At 40.5% G+C, this 23,557-nt stretch overlaps 1 long non-coding RNA gene across 1 annotated transcript; it reads right to left on the reverse strand.

The window, feature by feature from the left end:
- Positions 1–19,630: 19,630 nt before the first annotated feature.
- On the reverse strand, positions 19,631–22,994 carry LOC306991845. The gene is made up of 3 exons (XR_013796171.1): positions 22,258–22,994; positions 21,438–21,494; positions 19,631–19,926 (listed from the first exon to the last, which is right to left on the reverse strand). It is a non-coding gene; the product is annotated as an uncharacterized lncRNA (long non-coding RNA).
- Between the last annotated feature and the right edge of the window lie 563 nt (positions 22,995–23,557).

Here is a 23,557-nt window from a genome sequence, read left to right on the forward strand (position 1 = left end):
TGCTTGCAAATTGTATAATATCCAAGGTAAACATTTCTAGTAATTGTGCAGTTAATTCTCATTCGTATTTTCAGAAAGTTTTGGATTATGTAGGCTATCCTCTCCCCAAATTTGTCACTAATAAAACACAAAAATAATTTAAAGAGAAGGCTTATATTGACCTTTTAAGATTTTGTTTGCACCTTGGAAATTAGGTTTTGATGTGGCAGTACAAACTTTATAATCTATCCAACATTTATTAGGGCATAAATGTTAATTTGCAGTTTAATATGTTGCTTATACAAAGACATTTTATTTCAACGTATTCAGTCGATTTTTACTCATTTCAGTAGGCAATAGATATTTCATTCACACACACAGACACGCGCGAGCTGTAACGTTAGTAAACAAACGCATGCACATGTGCCGTTCATTCATTCAAACACAGAAACGCGCGAGCTGTAGGCTAGTAAACAACAACATGCACATGTGCCGTTCATTCATCAAACACAGAAACGCGCGAACTGGAGTAAACAACAGCATGTGCCGTTCATTCATTCAAACACAGAAACGCGCGAACTGGAGTAAACAACAGCATGTGCCGTTCATTCATTCAAACACAGAAACGCGCGAACTGGAGTAAACAACAGCATGTGCCGTTCATTCATTCAAACAGAGAAACGCGCGAACTGGAGTAAACAACATCATGTGCCGTTCATTCATTCAAACACAGAAACGCGCGAACTGGAGTAAACAACAGCATGTGCCGTTCATTCATTCAAACAGAGAAACGCGCGAACTGGAGTAAACAACAGCATGTGCCGTTCATTCATTCAAACAGAGAAACGCGCGAACTGGAGTAAACAACAGCATGTGCCGTTCATTCATTCAAACACAGAAACGCGCGAACTGGAGTAAACAACATCATGTGCCGTTCATTCATTCAAACACAGAAACGCGCGAACTGGAGTAAACAACAGCATGTGCCGTTCATTCATTCAAACACAGAAACGCCATTCAAATTTAAACAGTCTTTTGCGGTTTACAGACACCATTTCATATCGCGATTAGAACAAAGCACTTACTGATGATCTGCAGCTGGACCCGTTGTTAGGCTACTCCAGCACGTTTGAGGTAAAATTTCCAGGATAATCACGATATTATTATTCCTCACAGCGAGTGTGTTGTCCAGCTGTTGTGGGCGTTGACTGGTTTGCATGTGTTGCTTCAGATAATCTGCGTTTGAATAGCGGCGCGCTCTCGATGGGCGTGTCACATTAGCAGAGTAATGAGCTGCCAGAACGATAATGAGCACGACTGATCTCTCGCTCTTTTTATATAGATTACATAAACAGAGAATATTTGTTTTAGTTTTGAATTAGATAATTTAAAACTACACACTTAAATGATTATAGAGATATATAGCTCATGTCTGAGTGAATAGTATTCGCTGAGATTTGTATAAATTTAGAGACGTGCTTCAGAAAAAAAGTTCACGGAGACGGAGAGGCATAAAGCACTCCCTGTTTACTTTCTTTATTTTACAAAAGCACAATGTTTTATTTCGAATGTAAGTGGACACATAAAAAAGTAGACATTTAACAGCTTATTTTTTCATATTTCTTAAGTCTGTATGACCAAAACCGACGGAGTATTTTAGGTCTATTTTGCTGCTATGTAAAAAAAAACGAGCAAAACGCGCCCGCGCGTTTGCCGACCTCAGGGGGTTAACCGAACAGCAGTTGACCCAAAGTGCTTTACAAGTTAAAACAGGAAAGGCAAAAAACAATATGCCTTGACAATACATAAAGATGAGTACAAGACTCATTGAATACACTTAAATAATTGAATAAAACAAATTATAAAGCTATAAAATATCACATCAATTTTTCTACAGAGAATTAAAGGCAAGAGAGTAAAAGTGTGTTTTCAGATTTGTCTTGAAACTGACAATTGTATTACAGGACTTGATATGAAGTGGGAGGGAGTTCCAGAGTTTAGGAGCTATTACAGAAAAGGCTCTGTCCCCTCTGGTTTTAAGACGTGTCTTGGGGATAACAAGTAGCTGTTGGGTTGTAGACCTGAGTGGTCTAACGACAGAGTAGGTAGACAGAAGCTCAGAAATATACAAAGGGGCTTGACCTTGTAGAGCTTTAAAAACGAAAAGTAAGATTTTAAAATCAATTCTGAATTTCACTGGTAACCAGTGGAGCTCAGCTAAAACTGGGGTTATGTGCTCACACTTTTTGGTGCCTGTGAGGAGTCTTGCAGCAGCATTCTGGACTAACTGAAGTCTATTTAAATTATGTTTAGTTAGACCTGTGTACAGAGAATTACAGTAGTCTAAGCGTGAAGAAACAAAAGCATGAATTACTGTTTCAAGATCTTTCTTGGATAAAACGTGCTTCAGCTTAGCTACTGTTCTAAGATGATAAAAACTACCTTTAACGACTGAGCTGACTTGTTTATTAAAATTAAGAGAACTGTCAAAAATGACACCTAAATTTCTGACCAGATTCTGCAAATTAGATGACCAAGGGCCAAGGGCATTACTCCAGAGTTTTGTAGTGGAGGGGGATCCAAATAAAATCATCTCTGTTTTCTTGGTATTCAACTGGAGGAAATTTTCTGCCATCCATGATTGAATGTCTTCCAAGCAGCTAAAAATTGTTTTGATATCTGAAGTACAACCAGGGGAAATGGGTAAGTACAGTAATGTATCATCAGCATAGCAATGGTATCTTAAGTTGTGCTTTTCAAGGATGGAGCCAAGGGGCAGCATGTATAGGGAGAATAACAGGGGACCAAGAACTGATCCTTGAGGGACTCCATATTTAATATCCACTGGAGGGGATGATTTAGCACCCAGTTTGACAGAGAATGTTCTCTCTGTCAGGTATGATTTAAACCAGCGTAAAACAGGGCCCTGTAATCCGACACTATTTTCCAGGCGATCAATAAGAATACCATGATCAATAGTGTCGAAGGCAGCGCTAAGGTCAAGGAGAATAAGTAATGCACTTGATCCAGAGTCAATGGTCAGAAGAATGTCATTATAAACTTTAAGTAGTGCGGATTCTGTGCTGTGTAGAGCTCTGAAACCAGATTGGAATTTATCCAATATGTTAAAATTAGTCAAGAAAGAGGAGATCTGCTTGAAAACTGCTTTTTCCAGGATTTTAGAAATAAATGATAGTTTAGAGATAGGTCTGAAATTTCCAGGATCATTAGGGTCAAGATTGGGTTTTTTCAATAGTGGTTGTACTACTGCGTGCTTAAAACCAGATGGAACAACACCAGTGTATAAGGAACAGTTTACTATAGCTAACACAATTGGAGAAAGGACATTAAAGACCTCTTTAAATAGACGAAAGGGAATAATATCAGAAGGGCAACAAGAAGGCTTAAGGTGAGAAACCATCTCAGACAACTCAGGGGAAGACAGAGGAGTGAAATGCTGGAGAAAATTGGTAGGACTGCAAGATGTAACTAAGATGCAACCCTGGGTTGTGATGCTAGATCTGATAAGGTCAATTTTTGGATAAAATAATCAGAAAACTCATCACAAGTTAAGGATGTATCAACTGTATTAGCCGGATTTAAAAATGTGTCGATAGCTTTAAAAAGAACTTTGGGTCTATTTGCCTGTGAGTTAATAAGTTCACTGAAATAATTAGCTTTTGCCTTTTTAACAGTGACTTGATATGCTTTCAGATGTTGCAGAAATATGTCATAAGAGACCTGAAGCTTATCTTTTTTCCATTTCCGTTCAGCCTGTCTACAGGCTTGACGGAACACTTGTATGGAACTATCCACCCAAGGTGTTAAAGTGTTTGACTTTACTCGTTTTAATTTTACAGGGGCTATCTGATCCAATGTATTAGTACAAGACAGGTTAAAACTAGAGACAAGCTCATCAATATTAGTGCATGATGGCAAGTCAGCAGAGAGGGAGGGAGGGAGAGCAAACTTAGAGGAATTTGAGAAAAGAGAAGCTGTAGCTGAGTTAAATGAACGAGCTAAAACGTAAGAGGGGGGAGGGACAAAAGGCTAGAAAATTCAAATTCAATCAGAAAGTGATCGGAGATAGCAACATTTGTGATAGCAAGTTTGTCGACTGATATCCCTGATGACAAAACAAGGTCCAATGTGTGTGTCCCTTGATATGAGTAGAGTCACAAATTGATTGAGTGAGATTAAAAGAGTCAAGTATCGCTAAAAATTCATTCACCATCGGCTTAGTTGGGCAACAGACATGAATATTAAAATCACCAAGAATCAGCATCTTGTCAGACTGAATGGCCAAAGCAGACAGAAGGTCAGAGAAATCATGTATAAAGCAGCAAGTAGCTTTAGGTGATCTGTAGACCAGTGCACATAACAGGGGTGTTTGCAGACAATTTGCAAGTATAAAAAGTTGAACTTCAAAAGAGGAGTAGTTTTTTACAGGAAGGATTTTGCATTTGAATATATTTTTAAAAATTGTAGCTAGGCCACCACCACGGCCAGAGATCCTTGGGGAATTTAGGAAACCCCACTGAGGAGGACATAATTCAGTGAAAGGGGATAAATCACCAGTACGAAGCCAAGTTTCAGTCACAAATAAAATGTCCAACTCGTGCGATGTGATAATGTCATTTAGAATGAATGTCTTGTTAGCTACAGAACGGGCATTTATGAGAGCAATTTTAACTGGCAAAGATCGAGTTGTTGAACTAGTAGAAACATGTCCATTAAAACAAAGTGAGCGGAGACACGCCGAATCCACTCCACCACGGGAAAGGACGGTCTTAGCCGAGATGGAACGAGGAGCCAAGCGCACAGGAATCTGAGTCACTGGAAGTTCGCAAACAGGCGACAAAGCAGGATAAGATTCCGATACTCGATACTTCTAGCAGAGCGATGCCTAGGCGAGGAGCCAGTGGGCCGCATAGAGACAACTGTGGAGATGGTACCATCAGAGTTCCCGGGATTTGTAAGGAAAATGCGACGGCTTCCTCGATGCACATAACGGGGTCGCGAGCGAGAAATGCCCAGGGCGGTGCACAGCTTATACACCTTAGCAGTCAGACGAAGAGATGGCGACATAAAGTCACGGAGTTCTTTCACAGAGTATGTTAGAGACATATTCTGCTGCGACAAATTGGAAAAGTCACAAGTAGAAGTAACAATCCACAGTATCCATAGAATGGTGAGAGTCGGAAACGGACGCATTTTTTCTCCACATGAACCTCGGACACCCCGGGACTCACAGCCAGATTGAAGACATCAGTAGCCAACTGCCCAAACAGAAAAACCACAGCGTACAGCAGTGAGAAGGGGAAACTTACACACGCACACGTCGAGGGATGATCTGCTCATCAGGGTAGTCGATGGCTCGAGTTGGGCTGGGCGAAAAAGTACGCCCGGGCTGTTCAAGATTATAGGTGAGTGAGAACAGTATCTTCGAGAGATTAACTATTCAGTCAGTCGGGAGCAGCGTCCATGCACGTTATAATCCGATAGGACGAGCAGTGAGAAACATAGTCAGCTTCACTTCAACTTCAGCTTCAGGTAGAGCAAACAAACAACAGGCCAGGTGAGCAGCGGCAGCCAAACGCGCCAGCGTACGCTACCCTAATACAACATGTAGGCTAGCTTTCACAGACAGGATTTAGGACTAGGATGTGGATACACAAGTACATGTTAGTCTTTAAATAAATAGAGTACAACACCCTGGGTGAAGATTAAAATGTCATCTTTTAATATAATCTTTTAATATAATTTCATTATTAAATATTATGTATCTGTATTATTATTCTTTATTGGTATTCATAATCAGTTGTATTATCTTATGGAGTTTAAATGCATGTGTTTGAATGCATGAAGAGACTATAGTTAGCATGATCCATGTGAGGATCACATGTCAGACAGAGGGAAGCTATATTCTGCTAAGAGGCGTGTACAATGTAACATTTTCCACTGATGCAAGTATATCACCAATGTAAACAACAAGGATAGTTCTTAATTTGGAAGTGGATTGTGACATGTTTAAGCATGATGTGTACATATGACATATACGTTCCAATTTGAAAGCTCAAAGCAACATGTTTTGTTACCTTACATGGAAGCTGAAAGTCTGTCTGTGATGTATATAAGCTCAATATTACTGTACCACCTTAGAGAAACACGGAAATGCATAGACCTGGCGTGAATACAACATCTTCTCAAAGTTTCTCTCCTGACATATACGAATAAAGATTTTTCTTGGCAAGATAACGTCTCTGGTTACGTATGTAACCTTAGTTCCCTGAGAGGGAACGAAATGCTGCGTTTACGCAATGGGAACACCTCCGAGTGTTGCGTCATGAAGCACGTGTTTAATCAGTCCAATGAAAGAGCAAGGCGGGTGACGTCATAGACCAGGAAACTATATAAAGCACCCCTGAACGCAGTGCGTGACAGCTTCTGATAAGCCTGAAGCAAGTCAATCAGGGCATGCAGGAAGTATGGCAGGCGAATGCAGCGTTTTGTTCACTCTCAGGGAACTAAGGTTACATACGTAACCAGAGACGTTCCCTATCAAGGGAACTCTCGCTGTGTTTACGCAATGGGAACCCCATACCCACTACGCCATAATGACAAGTGCCCGTTCTGTGTGAAGTCCTTGCGCACACTAGAAGCAAGCAACCTAGCCCCAGAAGTGGAGAGGTCTCAGTCATAAAATTTGACAAATGTATGCGGCGAGGACCAGCCTGCCGCATCACAAACGTCGTGAAGGGAAACTCCCGAAATTAGAGCCATAGAGGCAGCCATGCTCCTCGTAGAATGAGCCCGGACAGCCAAAGGTGAAGGCTGTCCGGCTGCTTCATAAGCAAGTGATATAGCCTCAACTACTCACTTGCTCATTATCTGTCTTAGATGCAGGGCAACCTAACTAGTTAAACCAAAGCAAACAAATAATTGCTCTTATATACGCCACAGGGCAGCTCTGTGGACATAAGCATCCAAAGCCCGGACAGGGCATCACAGATTAAGTTTTTCCTGATCTGGGATATTAGGTGGAGGACAGAAGGCCTGCAGCACAAATGACCCGCAATTTTAGAAGGGACCTAGGAATACAACCCGGCCTGGGGTGAAGAAAGACTATCACCCTACCAGGTGCAAATCCAAGTACGTGCAGGCCTCAGCCTCATGTACCATGGAGAAGATGAAATAAGGATCTCTCCTCAGAGATAACCCAGCAAAGAAACATTCATTGCAGAAATCAAGTACTGTACCATCAGGGCAGATAACAAGATTCAGAAGGTGTTCTCCGCACCAGGCAGAAAACAGTTTCTATTTCAATGCATATTCATTATTCTCATAGAGGGAGCTCTAGACTGGAGTATGGTCTCCACGACCTCGGTCGAGAGACCTGAATCTATGAGCTGGGCCCCCTCAGAGGCCGAGCCCACAGTATCCATAATTTCGGAAGAGGGTGAAATATTGTGTCCCTGATTGGGACGCTAAGTCCCTCCTGATCGGAATCTCCAAGGGAGAGTCATCTAGAAGGGACAGTAGGTCTGAGAAACACACTCGGGCCGGCCAGAATGGGGCTACTAATAATAGATGAGCCCCTACCCGGCAAACCCTCTCCAGAACTCCCGGGAGCAAAGATATCGGGAAATGCGTACATGTGTAGCCTCAACCACACCTAGTACTTTGCATCCAGTCCAAGCGGAGCTGGATGCGTCGGGGAGAACCACAAAGGGCAATGCGTTGTATAAACGATACAAAAAGGAAGACTGAGTTTACCGAAGTTCTCCCAAAGGAGCTCCACCAGCTCGGGGTGAAGTGTCCATTCCCCGGGCCTCAGCCCCTGCCTCAACAGGATATCTGCTCTGATATACGAGACCATCAGTGTGTTGTTCGAAAGGACAGGCACATGGTGACCTCTCGGGTCTGACAGGAAGTATTGAGATACTCGGAATACCGCCATCACTTCTAGCCAATTATGTGCAAAAAGGAAGATGGTCCTGCCAAAGACCCTTCGCCGAGTGACCACTCATGATCACCCCCCACTTGTGAGGGAAGCATCTGTCGATAGCATTATGCGTCGACAAGAAACCCCCAACACTGGGCCTGGGCGAGGAACCAAGGTTCTTTCACATGACCGAGGTACGTAGGCATAGCCGCGGGACCTTGATCATGTGAAAACGGATTTCCCCTCGGAGAAAACCCCTTGGTCCTGAGCCACAACTGCAGGGGTCTCATGTACAGAAGGCCAAACGTAATTACGTTGGACGCAGCTGCCACAAGACCCAACAGTCTGAAACTGTTCCACAGTGAGTGACTGGCCTAGTTTTACCCCATTTACGGCGAATCGTTATAGCACACCTAGAAAAGTGGTCCTCTGAGCTGGGAGGAGCACACTCTTCTTGGCGTTGAGTCGCAACCCCAACATCTATAAATAAAACAGGACGACATCTCGATGCCGAACTGCCATATGGTCAGATTGAGCTAGGATCAACCAATCGTCGATATAGTATAATACGTGAATGCACTGGAGTCTCAGAGGAGCCAGAGCTGCATCCACGCATATTGTAAAGATGCGGGGTGATAAAAATAGGCCGAATGGAAGAACCCGATACTGGTATGCCTCGCCCCTGAAAGCAAACCTCAGGAACCTCCTGTGATGAGGATGGGTAGATAAGTAAGCGTCCTTCAAGTCTATTGCGATAAACCGGTACTTGGACTGAATCTGTGCACAATCATATTAGCGTCAGCATACTTTGAACTTGAGATTCTGAAACCTGCTGTTTTATTGACGCAGATCTAGAATAGGACGCAACCCTTCATCCTCTTTCGGAACAATGAAGTAACGGCTGAAAAACCCTGACTGTCTGCTGGGAGGAGGAACCCCTTCTATAGCTCCTTTTGCAGAAGTGTCAGTACTTCCTGCTCCATTACCAGAGCCTGCTCGGGGTCCACCACTGTGGGGAGGACCCCTAGAAATCTGGGCGGACGAGAACCGAACTGAATTCTGAAACCCTTCTATAGTGTGCTCGAGACTGGCCTCTGGATTTGTTTGAACATTCACTTCGGTGCCCTGAAGCGGCGAACCGGCAGGGAACAACCGAACTGACCGTTCTACGACCCTCCTCGGAGGATCGTATGGGAATGCTGACACCTCAGTGCCCTGAAGCGGCGAACCGGCAGGAAACAACCGAACTGGCAGCGCTGCGACCCTTCTCAAAGAGTCGCACCCCAGAGGTCGCCGAGGAGAAACGATTTCTCAAAACCGTCCCTGCCCCGAAGGAACCTTCAGAAGCCTGATATCCTCAGCGTCAGGACTTCTTGTCTAAGTTTTATTAGAGATAATGACAGTCCTCAGATCTTGCCTACCTCTAACTATCTTGGTTCCAAAGACCCTCCTCGGAGGATCGTTGGAAAAAGCAGGCACCTCGGCGCCCTGAAGCGGTGAACCGGCAGGGAAACCGAACTGACTGCTCTACGACCCTCGGAGGAGGATCGTTTGGGGACGCTGACACCTCGGTGTCCTGAAAGGCGAACCGACAGGAAAACCGAACTGGCAGCGTTGCGACCCTCCTCAGAGAGTCGCACCCCAGAGGGTGCCGAGGAGAAACGATTTCTCAAAACCGTCCTACCCCGGAGGGGACCACCCTCAGAAGCCTGCAGCCTCGGCGTCAGGCTTCTTTTCTTTCATTTAGCTTTATTAAAGATAAAACAGTCCTTAGATCTTGCATATCTCTAACTGGCTAGACTGCGACCGCCACCCAGGTCCCTCTCGATTGTGGATGAGCCCGAATGGTGATGCTCTTTTTTGCAGCACTTTATGCTGCGAGGAGCTTTAGTAGGCTGAGACTGCTACCGCCCAGCAGTCTCAGGAACATTAGATCGGTGAGGAAGAAACCTCTGGAACGCCGCTGAATAGTTTATTTCTTTGTTTATTTGAAAGCGGAGAGTTCAGAAGAACAGACATGTTTTATATTATTTTTCTTTACATCAGAAAACTATAATGTATCACTCCGTGGCCACCAGCAGGAAAACAACCGAACTGGCAGCGCTGCGACCCTCCTCAGAGAGTCGCCCTCCAGAGGACACAGAGGAAAAACGATTTCTCGAAACCGTCCCTCCCCGGTAAAGTTTATCTGTTGCGCGACGCAATTCTCGAAGTTTCTCGCGACACAGCTTCTCGCAATGCTCACAGTCAGTCCCCTCGAGAACTGACTGTTCGCATGCTCCACTCCCAAACAAGCAACAAGCTGATGTGTGTGTCCCCACTTGTGATATAACGTGGGCAGGGAACAACAACACGCTTGCTTGCTCTTTTTTTGCCATAAAATATATATTCCAACTTGACCGACAACAATAAATAAGACAGACAGATTCACACAGAGAGCGCTTCGCTGAAGAAACAGAAGCTGTCACGCTCTGCGTTCAGGGGTGATTTATAGTTTCCTGGTCTATGACGTCACCTGACGTCCCGCTCTTTCATTGGACTGATTATACATGTGCTTCATGACGAAACACTCGGAAGTGTTCCCATTGCGTAAACACAGCGGGAGTTCCCTTGATAGGGAACTGGTGTCCGGGTCCCGTGAATCAATAACGGGGGAAAAGGCTTAATTCCAAGTCTACACTGGGAATTCCTCCATCCAAGGAAATATTTGATAGAACTCGAAACCTGCATTAGCTAATGCATATTCACTTCTACAATGAGGGCAAAAGATAAAAATAAAAAGTCTCGAACCCGGATCCCCCTGTCCTCAACTAACGGGTGCTTAACCACTCTACTACATCACTTCTCAATATATCTAATAAATCAACAACATAAAATCAATTTTTACCCGAACCCGTCTAGTCAAGTCAAGTCACCTTTATTTATATAGCACTTTTTACAATACAGATTGTATCAAAGCAGCTTCACAGTGATAACATGAAAATAATACAAAAAAAAAACAATTTCATCATCGTCCACCTTTAAGGCAGATCTATAATATTGTTGAATATTAAATGTCCCCAACTAAGCAAGCCAGAAGGCAAGGCAACAGCGGCAAGGAACCAAAACTCCATCAGATGACAGAATGGAGAAAAAAACTTGGGAGAACCCAGGCTCATTCGGGGGCCAGTTCTCCTCTGGCCAATGAGTGAACAGTGTATGATTATGATTCAGGAGCATTACAGGTCAGAAGTCAGAATGAATCAGTGTATTTGTCCAGTTCCGGTTGGTTGAAGTCGGAGTGGAGAGGAGGAGAGACTGGTTGACACTTCAGGTCAGCGTCGTCGTCGTGTCCTGGCGCTGGTCCTTCATCAGATCTGGATACGGCCTGGTTCCGGTGGACAGCGGTAAACCTCGGGATAGACAGAGAGACTAATATTAGCGTAGACGCCATCCTTATGATGTACTCCATCCTTCTTATGGCTACTCCTACTACAATCAATAAATCCCTCCTGTAAGTGGAGGGTATGTTCAAAGAATTCGGTCCTAATCCCCTGTGAGGGGTAGGTTTTAGTGCTTGTGCAGGTACAGGGATAGTCCAATTGTATTCCAATTAAGTTTCCCTCCTGTGAGGGGTAGGTTTAGTTAGGGGATGAAAGGTCCACGATCAAAGGCCCTAAGGCCCAATGTCTCCATCACTTAACTTCCACCTAATTCTCTCCACCAACTATATCGAACTAAAGTCATTGGGTGGCTCTTTAAACACCACCAATAAATTACAATGTCTCCCCTCCAAAACCATTACAACCTCAACATTCTATATAACCTCCTGATGCTAATCATCGATAGAAGATTGGGTTCCAGTTACGGCCCTTCAACCCAAGGCCACCTTCTCTGCATGCTGTCCAAGTGGACCCAGAGAGGATAGTTGGATAGGGTTAGGGTTAGGTTTTTTGAGTTTATTACAACAGCTCCCCCTCCTCTGGCACTTGTCCAGAGAAGGAAGGAGACTGAGGAAGGCACGGGCCGAAGCATGTTAGACGATACCATTGCTCCTCCCTTGGAGAATACTCTTACTCAGAGCCCTGGGGCTAAACATAGAGGATTTGAATATCCCCCACTGGGTCTGTAAACCCTAGGACTACTATGGGTTAAATTATTGCAGGAGTTGGTACAGGCTTAAATCTTCTTTGATAAAGTGATGTCAAATCCCAAATTGAAATCTCTGATCCTCAAGATGACCCTCTTAAACACACCAATAAATCTCTAGTCGGGTTTTATTTAACCCAGGATGTAAGGTCTTTCCTGAACCAATCCAGACCGGCGAATCCGACAGAAACCCAAAGGTCCCTGCCAAATAAACCCGGCCTGGCATTGCACCCCCACACCATTCTTTGCATAACTAGAGCCGTGTTCTATGGTTGGTTTAGCATAGGAGTTGGTCAGGCCTAAATCTAGATTGACAAAGCAAAACCACAAAAGCCTATCAAGCTGACTCGGTGTACCAACCACAGGGTTACTAAGGGTAGGTTTAGGGCAGGAGTAGGTATAGGCCTAGATCTAGATTGACAAAGCGAAACCACAAAAGCCTATCAAGCTGACTCGGTGTACCAACCACAGGGTTACTAAGGGTAGGTTTAGGGCAGGATAAGGGATGAAAACCAGAATGATTCACCAGGAGAATCATACAGATGTACCTCTACTGCCATCTAGCTATCACACACCAACTTTGCACTGATTCATGTAGGAAAGAGTGTGATTTTAATTATATAGATTTAATTGATGGACTTTTTAATTTGCAGTCACATGTTTTTTTATTAAAGGTTATTAGTAAACAATATTTATTTTTGAACTCATGATAATGATATATTTAGATAGATAGATAGATAGATAGATAGATAGATAGATGCAACATTTATTGTTACATTTTCATTTGCTAAAGCCCAAAGTTTAAAATGACCTGTAAGAAATAGATATTTTTATTTTAAGGTTCTGAAATCACTCCTAAACACTGAAAGGTCACAAGGTCAAGCTGTGTGATGGGTAGGTTTAGGGAAAGGTGTGTGTGTGTGTGTGTGTGTGTGTGTGTGTGTGTGTGTGTGTGTGTGTGTGTGTGTGTGTGTGTGTGTGTGTGTGTGTGTGTGTGTGTGTGTGTGTGTGTTATGCATTTTCACATCTACATGTGTCTATATAATTATTACATGCAGTTATTTAACACTGGGATGAATAAATCAAAAATGCTCGTCAAGATAGAATATAAATTAAAGATGCAAAAAAATGTTTTGAATCAGCCCTGGCCTTTCACGGAGAGATCACATGTGTAAGTGAATTTTGTATGGTTGGGGTTAGGTTTTTTGAGGATATTACAACAGCCCTTTCCCCCTCTGGTTTTTCAAAGGGGTTCCGGGACTGAGGAAAAGCACTGGCCGACGCTTGTCTGACTACCTTGACGGGTTAAACTTCAGGACCATGGGGGGAGAAAACTGTCTCCCCTTGTGGGTATCAAATCATCATGCTTCTGTGATTTCACCAATGGATCGAGTATGGACCCCATTACACTTGGACAGGGGCCCCACTCGATCCCATAGATCTGACTCAGCTTAAAACCAAAACTCGGTTTAAAACCTGGGTTACTATGGGTAAGTTTAGAGCAAACCACGATGCTGACGGCCTTCCTAAAAACTGAATCAACCTGACTGTGTACCCACCACATGATTACTCTAGTTAGAGCTTTTTTAGAATAGGCGTAAGCTTCGATCTAGCAAACCGAAAATATCCAACGAAGTCTTTGAACTGACTTGGTGTATCTACCACAGGGTTACTCTGGTTGTGTTTTAGAGTAGGAGTAGGTGTGAGTAGTTAATAACAGACATCATGTGTCAAAAATGATTGATGGCTTCCGGTCCCGCCCCTTCCGGTTGTGCAACAGTTATCTATAGATAAGGATTGCGCCATTGAGGGTTATGCAATTTGACAGTTTGTCCATGTGGTCTCTACGATAAGTGTTGAGCAGTTGACAGTTTGACAGTTTGTCCATCCGGCCTCTATGATAAGTGTTGAGCAATTTGACAGTTTGTCCATGTGGTCTCTATGATAAGTGTTGAGCAATTTGACAGTTTGTCCATGTGGTCTCTACGATAAGGGTTGAGCAGTTGACAGTTTGACCATCCGGCCTCTATGATAAGGGTTGAGCAGTTGACCTACCTATCCAATCAATCAAGTGTTTTGACATAAGCATTGTAGATTGTTATAGGCCACGTGTTGACAATCCAGAGTGTTCTATATATATATATATAAATGGTGTCAGTGTGTTCTACAACCAACAGAGACATGAGCTATACGAGCATGGACGGTTTATCATCCCCACAACCCCCAGAGACGGGGCTGACCAGCAGCATGATGGCAACTCTGACTATGGCTCAGAGAAAAGCTTATGGTCATGTCCGTTTGACAAAATTTCTCCATGATGTTTCGGAATGGACTGAACGCGAATTTGTGATGTCTAGTAGCCTTGTATTCGGGTACAAACTTCACAAAACAACGAGAGTTGTTATACTCTACACCACTGCCAGCGTCCGTGAGTTTCAGGCAGGGGAGGATCCGTGTCTGATATTTCCTGAAAAAGACTGGGATCTATTTTACAAATTTATCTGGACGGATCTGAATGACGCAGGGCAAGAGCCTCTGTACGTGGCGGAGTGGGGTGGGGACACCCCGAATATCCAGTACCATGTGGTGGGCGACCATACTAACAAGCCGCCAAATGATTCTGTTTACATATTCAGTTGTAAAGACAAGACGAAGCTCACCGACAGCCGAACAGTCCTGCCTAAGGATCATCAAGACCTGTATGAAATGCAATTTTTGTTCAAGTGGGGTGATCTGTATCAGCTGAATGGTTTTTTAAAGACCATCAACAAAATGTTCGAATGGTGTGATATTCATGATGGGTACAACAAAATGAAAGTGCAGCTGTTTCACCCTGAGAGAACCCCGCGCGACGGCGGGTTTGATTGTCTCCCGTCCCCCACCATTCACTACGCCCATCGCAAACCTCGACTGGGAAACCCTGCCAAGCGTTGTTTTTTATAAATCCGTGTCTCCACCCCTTTTACTACAACGACAATAAATTCTGGCAACTAGACCCTACATGCATCATTTATAAAACATGGGTGAAGACGGCGCTTCAGAACCCGAACATGTGTGCAGCTGCGGAATCTCTTTCGGTAGCATTCTTGACCCTCCCGACGACAATGCCTGTGATCCGTTGGATCAGCACAAAGACTGGGGTTTGGCTAAAACTATCAAACGTCGCATAGACTTTGAGACGTGTATTGGAAACGATTGGGGTCCGGGTAATATTATCAACCCTGAAACATTGAACGTGCAAAACGACCACGGTCCAGGTATCAAAATCGACCCCGACAAAGTCAAGGATTCGGACATGGGGACATTCAAAATTTTCAAGCTCCATAAAGATCAGGCATCATACGACATATCTAAAATCGATCGCACCCTCCCTCATGCTAATCATGCCTTCGACGTCACAGACGGATGTTTCGATGTCTTGGGGTTCAAAATCATAAAAGCCGCTACCGCAGTTTTACTCCAACATCTCATCGGGACGAAGCTGAAGGACGAGTGTGAGGGTTGCGAGATTGATCACCCAAGCCAGCTGCAGCATTCCTGCCTGTTTGACCCTCCTAACTACTACTTGGACACCCATTTTGATGAACTTTCAACCAAACTGTTTAGACCCTATTTTCACGCAATCATCGGTATCGTGCTAAAACGTTGTGGATTAAAATCTCATCCACAACGGATTCAAGGAATGGTCGGGACTATTCTGCACGAATTAAAAGACGAGCCATTCATCGGCGCTAAGCTTGAAGAAATCAGGGTCGGGCTTCTGGAGAAACCCTGCGACGAAATAGTCCACGACGTCGTCGATCTCTGGGAAGATCTCGCAATCGTGAATGGGGAGTGATCAAGCCTAACCCTAACCCAGCTGCCTGTAGCATGAAGAATACTATGGAATTCATGTTTAAAAGACATTACAAGCGACAGATGACCATGCTGATGAATAAGATTCTTGCAGATGCATCGCGCGATGGTCATCCATTTATGGAAGACAGTGTACATGAAGCAAATTTCAAGAAACAAATGGTCTATATAAGAGGACAGACTCATTCCTGGAACGAATTGGTGGACAAATGCATTCATGGTATCGAACCACTTGATGTAATGATAAAACAGATTCTAGATATGATGTGTGAATCACAATTCCCCCTGGGGATCACTGATGTCCTCTATACTTGTACGTATGTGGCGGATGTCTGTACCATGCTGACCTTGGGGTCAAAACAATACGACTCGGATGATGATGACGATGCTGTTAAAATTGACGAAATCAGTACCACCGTCGACAAAATTGTTGCAATGTATAACGACTACATCCTAGACAAACACATGTTGGCATGTCGCGATTTTCTTTTCTGGCTCGACTATCAGTGACGTCATTATGACTATCCTACTTTTATCATTGTCCATTTTTACTTAGACTATGCATGTAACGCTGTTATATCCAATTGTTCTATATTTTATTATTATTATAACCATTTTGTACTAACTTCGTTATATTAAATTTAACTTCGATTTTGTTGTACTAACATTATTATATTCAATTTACTTTGTGTTTGATTTATTATAACCATGTCTACTATCTTGTATTATATTAATGCCAGTTACATAAATTGTGTATCCTGTAACTTTTTTTTTAATAAAAGATTGATTCAAACCACATGTATGAGTTATTCTTTTACAGCGGTTGAAACGCCAGCATGACGGAGCTCATGAAAAAGACTTATTATACACCCTCCAACCCCGGTTCTTTAGGGGGTAAAAAACGATTAAAAGACGCAATCTTAAAAGATAGCGGGGTTCATCTAAGCGATAAAAAGGTTTCAGAATGGTTGTCTGGTGAGGATGCTTACACTTTACACAAAACAGCCCCTATAAAATACAAGCGAAATAGAGTAGTTGTGTACGGGATCGATACGCAGTTCCAGGCCGATCTAGTTGACATGATCGCCTATGCCAAGGATAATGACGAGAATAAATATCTTCTGGTTTGTATCGATGTGTTTAGTAAATTTTCGTGGGTTCGCGTATTGAAGAATAAGAGTGGCGTAGAGGTTGCTAGAGCGTTCGAGTCTATACTCGAAGAGGGACGTGTCCCGCAGAAATTGCAGACGGATCAGGGAAAGGAATTTTTTAACAAACATTTTCAAGATGTGATGAAAAAGTATGATATTAATCATTCCGCTACCGATTTGAAAGCCAGCATCGTGGAACGATTTAATAGAACGTTAAAAAGTCGAATGTGGAGATTTTTAACGGCTACAAATTCGCGACGATACATAGATGTTTTACAAGACATTATGCAGGGGTATAACGTCAGTTATCATCGAAGTATCAAAATGAGGCCCGTGGACGTCAACAAAGTAAATGAGGGTCAAGTGTTTCAAAACTTGTACGGGGATATAAAGAAGGCCGAGAGAACCGCATTTAATTTCAAAGTCGGTGATGTCGTCAGGATTTCCGTTCGCCAAAGGTTATGAGCAGAACTACACGGAAGAATTTTTCACCGTATCCGAATGCATTCCGCGCAAACCACCAGTCTACAGACTCACGACGGTGACGTCATCGAGGGTGTTTTTTATGAAAAAGAGCTACAAAAAATAATTGTCAGTAAAAACAAATCTTTTAAGGTGGAAAAGATTTTAGGTCAGAAAAAACAAGGGAAATCTACGCTTGTTTTAGTGAAATGGTTAGGTTGGCCTTCAAAATTCAATAGTTATATAGATAAAAAAAACTCTGCTGGATTTACAAGCTCCTTAAAACAAGTCGTCGTTTAACGGATGAGGTCATACGAGTGAAGAAGTGCCATGGATGATCAAGGTTTCTACGTCACGCTACCGTGCAATGCATCTTCGGCAGTATACCCCGAAAATCGTATATCCGCCTACACGACCAGGTTAGCAAAAGCTATAGAATTGAAAGGACAATGGGAGGTGGGGCTAGCCGAAATCGAATATCCTAGAAGCTGGTATAACTTTAATGATGAAGACGGTTATTTCAGCCTACACACTGCCCCAGGACCTGGCGAATAACGCGTCCCCTGAAGACCCAGGACCTTTTAAAAAAGACTTATCAGGGTTTTTTGTATCGAGGAAATTACAAATATGCGGCGGGTACTACGCAAACATTCGCGCGATCATCCGTTTGATAAATCAAGTTCTCGCGCCCTCTGCAGTATTGAATCATGATGAATTAAAAAACAAAGTGTTTCTGGTCGCGAGACCCAACATTTCGGTCAGCTTTCAAGGTAGACTCGCAACTATTTTAGGTATGATACCGGACGAGCCTCTCGGACGTTCAAACTATCATAAAGAAGCCGATTTTACTACGAGCGTCATTACGTACGCTCCTCATCAATCCGATATCAACGGCGGGTTCTACACATTGTACGTTTACACCGACATCATCCAATATCAATCGGTCGGCGATTCTTACGTCCCCCTTTTGAGATGCGTACATATATCTGGTAAAAGCAACGACGCAGTCATTGCTAGATACGACTCCCCCCATTACGCTTCGATAAACAAGGATCATATCACCAGCATTACCACCCAGGTGAAAAGGAAATATATTTAAAGTGTGCTTATTTTGATATACTTAATGTATTTTAAGTGTATTGTATTAATTATGTATTAAATGTGTTATTTTGGAACAACTTCAAGTATACTAAATGTACTTTTATATGTATTTAAGTTCAATTTTAATGTAATAGTAATATATTTTAATATACTTAATTGTGTTAAAATGGAACTATTTTAAGTACATTTAGTGTAATTTAATAGCACTTCTTTAAATTGTATTTTTAATACATTTTAAATGTACTTTCGAAATACAACTTAAATATATTTTTAACATCATATTAATGTGTTCCCAGTATATTTTAAATATAATATCAGGTTATTAATAATGTATTAGTAGAACACTATAAGACCCACTATTAGTATATTAAAAATATATTTTTACAAAACAATTCAGTATGAAAAAAATATATTTTAATGTAATAAAAATAGTTAAAAAATTACAATTCAGTTAAACACAGTAAAAACAATAGTACAAAACACATTATTAATGTATTTAATACATTAAAATATATTTTTATATATGAAAAAAAAGTTAAAAATTATAATTCAGTTAAACACAGTAAAAACAATAGTACAAAACACATTATTAATGTATTTAATACATTAAAATATATTTTAATGTATTAAAAAAAAGTTAAAAATTATAATTCAGTTAAACACAGTAAAAACAATAGTATAAAACACATACAAACGCTCTTTGAAAGATAGTAAACATTAATGCACTACATTAGTACAGCAACATATGAAAATGAAACAAAATACATTAACATAAAATTATATAATAAGTATTAAACAGAACAACAACAAAAAACGAACTTAAAAGAATAGTTCACTTTAAAATGAAAATTCTGTCATCATATACTCACCCTTAAGTTGTTTCAAACCTGTATGAATTTATTTCTTCTGCTGAACACAAAGGAAGATATTTAGAAGAATGTCAGTAACCAGACAGTTTCTGGGTACCATTGACTTCCATAGTAGGACAAATTATATGATGGAAATCAATGGGACCCAGTCTGGTTACTGACATTCTTCTAAATATATTCCTTTGTGTTCAGCAGAAGAAATAAATTCATACAGGTTTGAAACAACATGAGGGTGAGTAAATGATGACAATTTTAATTTTAAAGTGAACTATTCCTTCAAGTCAAACAAAGTGAAATACAATAGCTGCAAACAGTCCTTCATCCTTCAAGCGAATTGAAGTGATTGGTCTTGGAGTTGCCTCATTGTTGCATTTTCTTCTGATCAGTGCTCGCACCTCAGACACTGTCGTGGTCGGAAACGGTTTGATCACAGTATCTATGAAAAGGGAAAAAGATTATTATTTTTTATTTTTTTAAATATTAAAGCAAAATTAACATCCGTTAAAAAAGTCACTGTTCCCTTTCGAAGGGAACTTGCACTGCGTATCTAGGCGCCCCTTTTATACTTCTGGGTCGCACTAATAGTGTCATAGGTTGTCGCCAAATTCGATTGCCGTGATTTCCCAAAGGCATTCCCCAAAGCGTCATCGATGCACTGTCTCATTCCCTGTTCTCAGGGAACAGAGGTTACAGTCGTAACCTAGACATTTTTTTAAAATGGCATGTAATGCTTAGTTCATATATTTTAACAGAAGACATCCAATATAAAATGTTAATAAAATGCAATAAAGGAGTTAATAAAATATCGACATAAAATAGCACAAACATTACGTCTTGCTGAACAACAGTGAGGTCTACATGTATACATGACACTGTATCACAGCAAAAAAAAAGAAAAAAAAAAGAAAATGTAACTGTTTAACTGAAAAAGTACCCAGCCAACAAGTATAATAATTATAATGTATAACAAATGCTAATCTTTATTTTTAGCATTATTATTTGTTTTAGTCTTTGACTTAGAGAGCAAAAAAAAGTGATGTACAGAAACACATACTAGAGATGCACCGATTACAATTTTCTAGGCCGGTTTCGATTCTTCACTGAGTTTGACCTGCCGATACCGATTTTAGCCGATTCCGATTAAATTTTTTCCAACCCCTTTACAGCACACACACATATTTGAAGAGTTCAGATTCAAACGCTTTTAAGTGCCATCTGAAATTTTATTCTAAAATTATCATTTTTATCAAGCTCATATATTTAAGTTCAGTAATTTCACTTAAATGACAAATAATAGGTAATTTTCGTTGCCATTTAAGATAAATTACTGAACTTAAATATTCAAGCTTTATAAAAATGATCATTCTAGAAGAAAATTTCAGATTGGCACTTAGAGGCTTAAATTGCATCTGAACTCTTAATTTTTTAAATTTTTTTAATAAAACACCATAAACTTTTACCCAAACTGAATAATTAAAACAAGTTTAAATGGGTAAATTTTCTACAAATATTTTTGTGTTCATTTTCTAGCCTACTCCAGTTCTTGTTAAACACACTAGACATGCACAATCTGTGCATTTTGGGCATTTTTTGTGTGAAATCATATTTATTTTGTCCATCAAAAGCGTGTTTTCACTTTAATTGAGCGTGAGCTCCTGCTTTAATTACGTAACGCTCCGGCTTGACGCTCACGCACTGCTCCTGCTCCGCATATTTTTTCCGGCGTGAATGTCAATCAATGAGAGCATCCACACCAAAAAAAAAACAACAAAAAAAAACACGTTGCTCACGCTTGCGGTGTGTGAAATGGCCGTAATTCATGAGGTTTTCTACATGTGTGTTCCGTGTGCATGTGTGATTGCCGATGTTGCGCGATGTTAATCATACGGCGCCCGAGGTCATGGCCGATCACGCGAAAATGGAATCAATCGGATCATCTCTACTTACTCTCTTCTCTGCTTGTCTCTGCATTCAGATTTCTGTTTTTCTTCTATAGTAGCTAGTCTGAAAAACAACAAATAAAAACAGAGAGATTTAAATTTATATATATATACACAAACATATAAGGCAGGCAAATTATGAAGAATAATTTGTTTTGTTTTTAAGAATGACAGTACGCTGAGTACAATGTACTTGGTGGGTAATATAATCAAAACCCTTCACAGACTCAGCAGTTTCAGACGTATGCTCTCTTATAAGCATCCCTTTTAACAATTTAATCTTTGTACTTATTTGTAATTAGAAATATATATTAGAAAGTTATCAAAAAGGCAATAAGGTTATCAATCTTGAACAAATATAAACACCAATCAACACACACTACCCTTATTGGCTGGTCAGCTCAAGACAAAGGTAACTATATTAATAACATGTTATTTTCAAACTTTTTAAAGATCATTTCATTAACATCATAACAACGAAGGCAAATTCTTCAGGAAATCAGAAATAAATACACAGCTTCAGCAAATAAAAATGATATTAATGTAATGATGTACATATTATAATAACAATTTTTTTTTTTTTCAGATGCATTGGACAATGTTTTAGTTGTTTTAAGACTCCACGTAGATTTTAAACAGATTTATCAAAGACTTTAGACTTTGACAGTGCAGAAGTTGCTAGAATTCAGTGTCAGCATCATGTTACAGCGGTTAACGTCAGTATCCCACGTGCAAGTCATATTAGCAAATGCATAGCAGACCTATCCACCTAGGAAAACAACTAAACAGTGAGCTATTTATTTATGCAAACAGCAACTAAAACTTACCAGTAACTTCTGAGGCAGTATCTTCATCTCTTCGAGTCTGCTTCGACTTTGACTTGAAAATCTTGGCTCTGATGGTCAAATGTAGCTGAACTGAAAAAGACGTGATGTTACACTTTGTGCCAAAAATACGAAATGCTGTCATGATCACTTACCCTTTAGTAGTTCCAAACCATTTAAGACTTTCGTTAATCTTCGATAGAAAAACTGACATTCATATCCCTCCGATGAACGATTCACCAGATCTGTTCACGTTTCAAAAAGTGAATCGCAAAAAACATCACCCAATCCATATTAATCGCGTGGTTTCCTCCAAGTCCTCTAAAGAAACACGATCGCTATAAATATTTTAACAGTTTAAATTTAAACGTCTAAACCTAATCACATTCAAGGACCGCATGCACAGCAACTGAAGCTCTGAGTGAAATGCGAGCGCATTATCATAAGAACCAATCACAGCCGTTCAACGCCTCTGGAACCAATCAGGACTAGTCACGTGTGTTATGCGCATTGTTCAAATTTAAACAAGTAACGTTGCAACACCTTTTTGGAAATTAACATTTCTTTGGAAAATGTATCTATGATGCATTTCAAAAAATATGTTGCTGAAATTATTGTGGGAATTTCAGTAGTACAAAATATAATGTAATAGACAACAGCATTAAGTAGCCTTTTACAACAAATAATAATTGTAAGCTTATTGAAATGCTAATAATAGTTGACAAATGTTTCTAATACATTATAAGTTGGTATATTGTAAATGTAATTTTTTTTATATTAAAATGATAAATACATAAATAATTAAACTATATTGCAGTAGGCCTAAGTGTTTATAAAGTACATACATTTTAAACACACTAAAATCTTAATCATTTTGCTGTTCTTACACAAAGTGCACATAAAATGTACTTTAAGAGCAACATAAGCATGTTTTCTTTAAATACACTAAAACTTCACTAAAAGTATGGTTTTGTTTAGCATATTTCTTAAAAGTGTAACTAAGCATATATTACCAAATACTTCTAGTACACTTTTTAGAAATATATTTAAAGTATGCTTGTAATTAGCATATTTATTAAAAGTATAATTAAGCATATATTTATTACCAAATACTTCTAGTACACTTTTTAAACTATATATTTAAAGTATGCTTGTAATTAGCATATTTATTAAAAGTATAATTAAATAATATATTTATTACCAATGTACTACTAGTATACTGTTTAGAAATATATTTAAAGTATGCTTTTAATTAGCATATTTATTAAAAGTATACTTAAATATATATTTATTACCAATGTAC

This window comes from Phoxinus phoxinus (genome assembly GCF_949152265.1).
Source record: "Phoxinus phoxinus genome assembly, chromosome: 23".
NCBI lineage: Eukaryota > Metazoa > Chordata > Actinopteri > Cypriniformes > Leuciscidae > Phoxinus > Phoxinus phoxinus.